The sequence below is a fragment of the Bemisia tabaci genome, chromosome 9 (genome assembly GCF_918797505.1).
Source record: "Bemisia tabaci chromosome 9, PGI_BMITA_v3".
Lineage (NCBI taxonomy): Eukaryota > Metazoa > Arthropoda > Insecta > Hemiptera > Aleyrodidae > Bemisia > Bemisia tabaci.
The window spans coordinates 40,099,546-40,108,165 of NC_092801.1; positions in this window are offsets into that span (position 1 = coordinate 40,099,546).

An 8,620-nucleotide genomic window follows, 5' to 3' on the forward strand; every position below is an offset into this window, starting at 1 on the left:
AAATGCGCTCCAGCCAGAAGTGTATTCAGCAAATGAGTAGTTTTTATACAAGGATTGAAAACAAACAAATGGTAGGAAATAAAACATAATAATAGGAACTATGCAAAACGATAATCCGGATAGCGGAACTTGGCTGTTTTGAAAACGCCTTCAAATGCGGCGTGATACCTCACGCATTCCGGAGAGTTCAAATAGTTGTATCATCGCGCCTTAGGAATGCGACGGAAGATTACAATAACTGAAATAGCCTCCATGCACGCTGAGATTGTCGATTTCCTTCGACACTTTTGCAGTGGTTAATGCATAGCTGAAGTGCGCTCCAGCTAGAATTGTATATAGCAAATGGGTGGTTTTTACACGAGGATTAAAAATAAACGAGTGGCACGGAATATAACAAAAGGATATGAACTATGCGAGTCCTTCCAGGCGAAGGTGCTAAGGTCAATGGTGGATGCCCCATGGTTCACAACTAACCAATCAATCAGAGAAGAGTTAGACGTTGAATCCGTCTCTGATTGCATCAAAAATGCCTCTTATAGATATTTTAGCAAGCTTGAAATTCATGAAAATCCCTTAGCCAAGGAACTTACAACCGAGGATATGATGAGAAGGCTGAAGAGGGTCAAACCTCGAGATTTAGCCTTCGGTGTCTAATTTAAAACTTTTGTATCTTATTCACTTTCTTACAAAAAATAGGTCCTTAACAACCTAATTGCCAGAATTCTTTTGCGGACATGGATTCCGCATGAGAGCAAAAGTAATTCAAACTTAATAGCTTTATAACTTTTTTTTTTTTTTTTTTTTTTTTTTTTTTTTTTTTTTTTTTTTTTTATCTCTCTCATTTATTTTTCATTGTTTATTGTAATTCTTTTTTCTGACCCACTACTCTAGTTTTAAGATGTATGAATGTAGTCAGGTGCTGTGCGAGAGTAGGTTATACATTCAAAAGTTAAAAATGAAAATTAAAAATAGTTAATTTGGTTGTTATTATATTTGTAAAACGAAGTTAATTTACACTTGGAAACAGGTGGTTGTAACATAATTTGATGAATAAAAAAAAAAAGGAAAAAAAATAGATAAATAAATAAATAAATGCAAGACGATAACCCGGATAGCGGAACTTGGCTGATTTGAAAACGCCTTCAAATGCGGCGTGATACCTCACGCATTCCGGAGAGTTCAAATAGTTGTATCATTGCGCCGTAAGAATGTGACGGAAGATTACAATCGAAATAGCCTCCATGCACGCTGGGCTTGTCGATTTCCTTTGACATTTTTGCAGTGGTGAATGCATAGCTAAAATGCGCTCCAGACAGAAGTGTATTCAGCAAATGAGTAGTTTTTATACGAGGATTGAAAACAAACAAATGGTAAGAAAAGGTTTAGTGAAAAGACAATATTTCAGAAGAATTAAAATTAAACAAGCGCAGGAAGAAATATAACTAAATAATAGGGACTCAAATTAACAATAAACTTACTTAAAGGCACCGAAAAAGTACTGGACTTTTTCTGCTTTTGAGGTACTCAATTTTTTGAAATTGTACTGAGGAAGGGCTGGGTAAGTGCTTAATATTTGCCGGCCTGTTTTATTAGACGCCTATCTATGAGACAAAAGAATCCCAAAATGGCAAGTGGGCAGCTTCAAAAACGCCTTGAAATATTCAATTTCCTTTACCGCTGTTGCAGTTATGACCGCAAAGTTTAAGTGTGCTCAAGCTAGGCTTGTATTAAGCTAATAATACATTTTTAAAACGAAATAAAAACAAACAAGCGCGGTAAAAATATAACTAAAACATAGGAACTCAAATTCAGAATCAACTTAATTGCATCGAAATAGTACTGAATTTTTTCTGCTTTCGAGGTACTGAATTTTTAGAAATTTGTGGTGAGGAAGGGCAGCGGAAGTGCTCAATATTCGCCGGCCAGTTATAGAATGATATCTATTAGACAAAAGAATCCCAATATGGAAAGTTGGCATTTTCGAAAACGCCTTCAAACGTGGCGTGATACCTCACGCGTTCCGGAGAGTACGAATAGTTGTATCATTGCGCCTTAGCAATGCGGTGGAAGATTGATATTAAATCAGCCTCCACGCTGCGGCCTTATTAGTTTTCCTTTACCGCTGTTGCAGTTTTGATCGCAAAGTTTAAGTGTGCTCAAGGTAGGCTTGTGTTTAGTGAAAAGATAATATTTTAGAAGGATTAAAAAAAAAACAAGCGCGGTAAAAATAGAACTAAAAAATAGGAACTCAAATTAACAATCAACTTAAATGCATCGAAATAGTACTGAATTTTTTCTGCTTTCGAGGTACTGAATTTTTAGAAATTTGTGGTGAGGAAGGGCAGCGGAAGTGCTTAATATTCGCCGGCCAGTTATAGTATGATATCTATTAGACAGAAGAATCCCAATATGGAAAGTTGGCAGTTTCGAAAACGCCTTCAAACCTGGCGTGATACCTCACGCGTTCCGGAGAGTACGAATAGTTGTATCATTGCGCCTTAGCAATGCGGTGGAAGATTGATATTAAATCAGCCTCCATGCTGCGGCCTTGTTACTTTTCCTTTACCGCTGTTGCAGTTTTGACCGCAAAGTTTACTTAATTGCGGCATCAAAAATCAGGGCACGCGGGGAATTTTTACAACCGAGTAACGTCATTTCGTAATGGTATCAATGTTGATCTTCTGACTTACTGACCAATGCTAGTTCAAATATTTACATGCGGATACGACATTGACCTCGTAAAACTATCCACGTGAAACTGACAAGGAGTTTCCTATTGAACCCTTACTCTCCTTTCAATTCAGCGATAAGGTCATTAACCCGTTTTCCGTATTTTGTGGCCCACAGGATGTTATCAAGTGTGACACAGATTTTTTCGAGGCTTTATATAAAATTGAATTTTCCGATATCCTATTGGTCCTTTATTTGACAATTTATTCATTCATAGTAAAATTTTTGCAACGTAAATAACGTTCCTTTCATTATCCCTATGTGCAAAAAGCGAGATTCAAGCGGAAGCGTTGACATCCCTGGTAAAAATTGGCGATGGGAGCTGCGTTTCAAAATACCATAGGAGTTCTTGTAGCCGACTAAAGAAGGCTATTGAAAATAATATAGCTGGCTGTAGGAAACGGAGCAAATCATATAGCCGGGCTACACGAAGCTATAAAAAAGTATACAGTCGGGCTATAGTTCCTATCGCCGGGCTTTACACTTTATCGCCATTGGCTACAAAAGGCTATAAAAAATTGTGTAGAAATTCGTGTGCTTTGGAAATCATTAAGTTTGATACGGAACTACCTTAATATTTACAAAACACACATTATATATTCCTTTAAAACATATTTTTTTTTTCATCAATCAAAATGAGAATAGTCCATACAGAGCGTGCAAACATTTCAAAATCATGAGTTGAAAAACGCTGACTCCGCGAGATTAAATATTAGAGCATAACACAAAGCGGAGCGGCGACGCACCGGCGCCTACAAACCTAACAGGGATACTTCACGCATTGCGCAATGCGTGAAGTATCCCTGTTAGATTTTTAGGCGCCAATGCGCGCCCGCCCGCCGCGCCGCAGCGTGCCACGGCGTCTGAAGCAACTATTTCACACCAGATGTATTGCATAGTATCATAAGAAATTGAAGGCGCTCCAACATATTAAGAATGACAGGCATCCTTCAAAAGTACGGAGCTTTCCTCGAAAAATAAATCAAGATACTACGGCACAAAAAGAGCGGTAGTCCAGAAACTAGCTAAGTCCTAGTATCCGTATTTAGTAACGTTTAGCATAAACTTTATCGTCTGGTTGTTGCTTAATCGCCATCGGCTATGAAAGGCTATAAGAAATTGTACAGCCGGCTACAGAAGCTATTGGAAATCTTACGGCCGGCTGTAGGTCTATGGTACTTTGGAACACACATTTTTCTGCCAATTTTTACCAGGGGTTACTAAAGAAGAGAGTGAAAAGTGGACGTATTAAAATCAAGAGGAACTATACGTCCGTTTTGACATAAGCCCTGTTATGAACGTACTCTTATGTATTTGAGGGCTCATGCCAGAGTTAATATAGTTCCTTTTGATTCAAATCCCTCTAAATAACGCTCTCGAGGAAAAAAATTGAAATCAAGAATAATCGTTGCTAAAAATTTTGTGAAGGAATGGTAAATTTTGCTGCAAACCGCTGACGTGTGATTTCAATGAAAATTCTTTCCAACACTTTGGCACAGTATCCAAAAATTCTTGCTAAAAGTTAGACAATCCGCGCCGTGCCTTTCAGAGTTTTCGATGCGGGTTTCCTCGCAAATCCTTTGAGCCTTCACTGTCATGCTAAGGAAAAATGCCGTATGAACCTTCAGGCGTTGCCAAATTTCCTCTGATAAAATACGAATTTATTGGTGGAATTGTAAATATTTTTCTTCAAAATTTTCAGAGTATTTTATTCGCAATTTAATCTAAAATATCTGAAAATTCCGTGGAAAAATATGCATAAATTTCGTCAAAAATACATGTTTTATCCGGGGAAATTTGGCGATTCTCGGATGTTCATACGGCGTTCTTTTTTAGCATGGTAGTTTAGCCGTCTGCGAAAAAACTAATAACTTTAATGGAGCTTCAAATCGACGAGTATATCTCTGCCGTGCTTAAGAAAATGGCCGTATGAACCATCAGACGTTGCCAAATTTCCTCTGCAAAAATACGAATCTTCAGGTAAATCCGTGCATATATTTCCTGAAAATTTTCAGAACATTTCATTCACGAATTGATATAAATTAATGGAAAATTTCCAAGGGAAAATATGTATAACTTTCCTGAAAAATAAACATTTAATTGGATGAAATTTGGCAATTCTTGAATGTACATACGGCGTTTTTACTTAAGATGGCCGATCTCTCGTCTACGTGTTGGGACTGTCCTTATCTCTATCGATTTTTCCCGACTTGAGCGAGAGGTTGGCTGGGGGCTGGGGGGTGGGGGGGGGGTGGCGAGGACGGAAAACAGGTGTGGGAAGCTCATGACTTATGAGTGGACTCGATCATTATCAAGCTTGGAGAAAAGCTTGCAAGGAGACCGTTGAACTTCCGGATACGTTTTCTGAGGACCATTATATCGTTGACTTGCGAGTGCTTAACAACCCTTTGAGCGACCCTCATTTAAAGAGGGCTGTCAAATCGAAACAAACGGTCAAGTTTTAATAATGGTCGGATCTAAACAGAATCAGCATGACTGCTTTACATATCGAATAATTGGACCGCGTTCAGCAGGAAGGAACCAAGCCACATCTGTTACTGCCAAATTTAACTAGGCAATTTAATTTTTGTTGATGAAATTACCTTTCTCCCGATCACTTTTTATCCGGTTTTCAGACGATAGCTATTTCGATGTTAATCATCATCATCAGGTCACTTCGACTTCGACTTCGGTAAACACTAATAGTCACATCTTATATTGTTAAAATTTACTAAAATTTACTATAAAACACTTTAAAAAACTCGTGGGTGCACCCGTCGCGAACGCGTTCTTATCACCGGCGTTCCGGCCGTTGCGTCATCGAGATGCCCGTTCGTTGTTGGTGCGTGCGCATATCTCTGAAAGAAGTCGAAGTGACCTGATGATGATGATTAACATCGAAATAGCTATCGTCTGAAAACCGGATAAAAAGTGATCGGGAGAAAGGTAATTTCATCAACATAATGCAGCCCGATAAAAATAAGTTCAACTTTAAATTTAATTTTTATCAAAAAAACCGCACAATCGTTTTATTCGTGTAAAAATTAAATTGCCCATTTAAATTTGGTAACAGCTGATGTGGCTTGGTTCCTTTCTGCTTAACGCAGTCCCTCTAAAGAGGGCTGTCAAATCAAAACAAACGATGCGTTTTTAATAATGGACGGATCTAAACAGAATCAGCATGACTGCTTTACATGTCGAATAATTTCCTCCAATGTATTATCCCTATATAGGAGAACTTACAATAATTAGCAACAAAATGAATCGAAACTTTCCGCGCAGGAAGGAACCAAGCCACATCTGCTATAGCCTTTAAGCAACTGGGCAATTTGATTATTCACAGGAGAACGTTTGTGCGGACTCCTTTGAAAATTTTAAGAAATCTGCTTTGTACTGCGCCGAAAATTAACTGAAATTAACAAAAAAATCCGCACAACCGTTTTATTCATTTAAAAATTAAATGGTTCAATTAAATTTGGCAACAGCTGATGTGGCTTTGGTTCCTTTCTGCTTAACGCAGTTCCTTTACAGAAGGCTGTCAAATCAAAACAAACTATGAAGTTTTATTAATGGACGGACCTGAACAGAATCGGCATGACTGCATTACATGTTCGCATCATCTCTTCCAATGTATTATCCCTTTTTAGGAGAACTTACAATAATTAGCAACAAAATGCATCGAGACTTTCCGCGCATTTCTCTGAATCATTAAGATGATTTGCCAAGCTCAAGTGACGTGGTCGAACTGGCATGCGATATATCGCATCGATAAGGTAAAAAATCCCAGCTGTTTTTTTTTCCTATTTCAAGTGGCCCACAAGGGCAAATCCTTAAGCTTAAGTCCCGTCCCCCTCCGTCCCTAATCAGTCTCAGGCAACCATTGTTTGAGACCGTCAAACTCGAGTCGCCTGGCCGGGAATCGAACCTGGGACCTCCCGATCATAGATTTAGCGCTACGATCACTTCACCATAGGAAATGGTGGTTTTGAATTTTTAGCCGAAAAAAGGACGATAGCCCATGCGCATGAGCCTGAAGAATCATTCTAAACCAAAAAATTATGAAAATTTAGGGAAATGAAAGCAGAATCCTGTTTGGAAAAAAACCTCGCATTCGACATAGTTATCGATTTCTGTATCGAATGCGAGGACATTTTCAAGCAGGATTCTGCTTTCATTTCCCTCCATTTTGATAATTTTTTGGTTTAGAATAATTCTTCAGATTCTTGCGCAGGGGCTATCGTCCTCTTTATGGCTAAAAATTCAAAATCTGTCGGAGTTTTTGACCTAATTGATGCGATATATCGCAAGGCAATTCAACCACGTCACTTGAGCTAGACGAATCACCTTAAGGACATTTTCATGAAAGGGACATTTTTCATATAAGCGCTGTTTTTCGGCCCACCCTGACTGAATTTCCTCAAATCAACGATTTTTTTCTGGATGAAGGTCTATATTTTATGGAATGTATTGTGATTTGATCTGGACGGTTTTTGGCGGAAGATGAGGATTTTTCGGAATTCGACCGCAAACCCGCATTTTTCGCCAAGATTGGCCCTCAGACCAGGCCAAGTATCTGTATTAGATCTGAAAAGAGACCAGAAATGATCAAACCACGATGCATTCCGTAAAGTATAGACTTTCAATGAGCAAAAAATCGCAGAGTTGAGGAAATTCACCAAGGGTGGGCCCAGAACGGCCCTTATTATACTACCGTACGAAGAAAAAACGCCGTATGAGCTTTTAGATGTTGCCAAATTTTCTCCAATAAAATATTAATTTTCAGAGAAATTTGTAATTATTTTCCTTCCAATTTTATTTTATATAATAATTTTGTTCGCAACTGTTCTACAGTTCCGGCAAACTTCCAGAAAAAATATTCGGAATTTTCCTCAAAAATAAACATTTTATTGAGGGAAATTGGGCAACTATTGAATACGGCGGTCCTCCTTAGCACGGCAGAATACAAGGCTGAATGCTGCTCATTGTTCGTATGCTTGTTAAAGAAAAATATTGAAACGATTTGGCCAGCAGTGGCGTTGCGTGCTTTGCGATTAATCGATTGATCTACCATTTAAATTAATGGAAAAGGATTGATAAACAGGGAGTTCGTAACGAATACCTTAATAATCGATTCTTTACCATAGCTTCGAATGAGGAAATATCGATAATCGAAACTGCATTATACGTTGCCGAATTTCCTCACGTACGTGTTTCATTTCCTTTGCAGAAAAGTGAGCAATATAATGTCCTACTCCTAAACTTTTTGAGCGTTTTCCCCAGTTTGTGAAAAAAAATAAACACTAAATTCAAAGGCAGAATCCGGCATGATTTTCTCGTGAAAAAATAAAATATGGAAGAAAATTAAGGAATTTGCGATGTAGGCCGATTTTGGCTCATTATTTTCATTGCATCTAGCAGACAGTGGCGAGGCGTGAATAATCGATTATCGATTTTACCCCATGGAGAATTAGCAGGTGTCTCAAATTTTGTGAATATCATGTCTAAAATGAAATTGCTGGGAAAACTGAGTACGACGTTATCTTTGGGTTCGAAATTGAAGAATTATTGGTGAAAATTTGGCAAAATAATCTAATCTTCTAAAATACATGTGTTTAAATGGAAAATGCCGCCAGATGACGTCACAAGGCGGCAAATTTTCTCACTTTTAAATAAATTTCTCTCAAATTTCCCATGTAGTAAAAAATTATGAAAAATACTACGAAATTGCAATCTGCGTAATGTGAATTTGTGAATATAGCATTCGAGTGCAGTTTCGATATTAGTATCGAACGCGACATTTTTCCTCTAAAAAACCGCGCCTTTATTACGTTGAATTTGTTTGTTAAAATTGGTAAGTGAGTGCTTTAGTCTCCTGAAAACAGAATTGTGA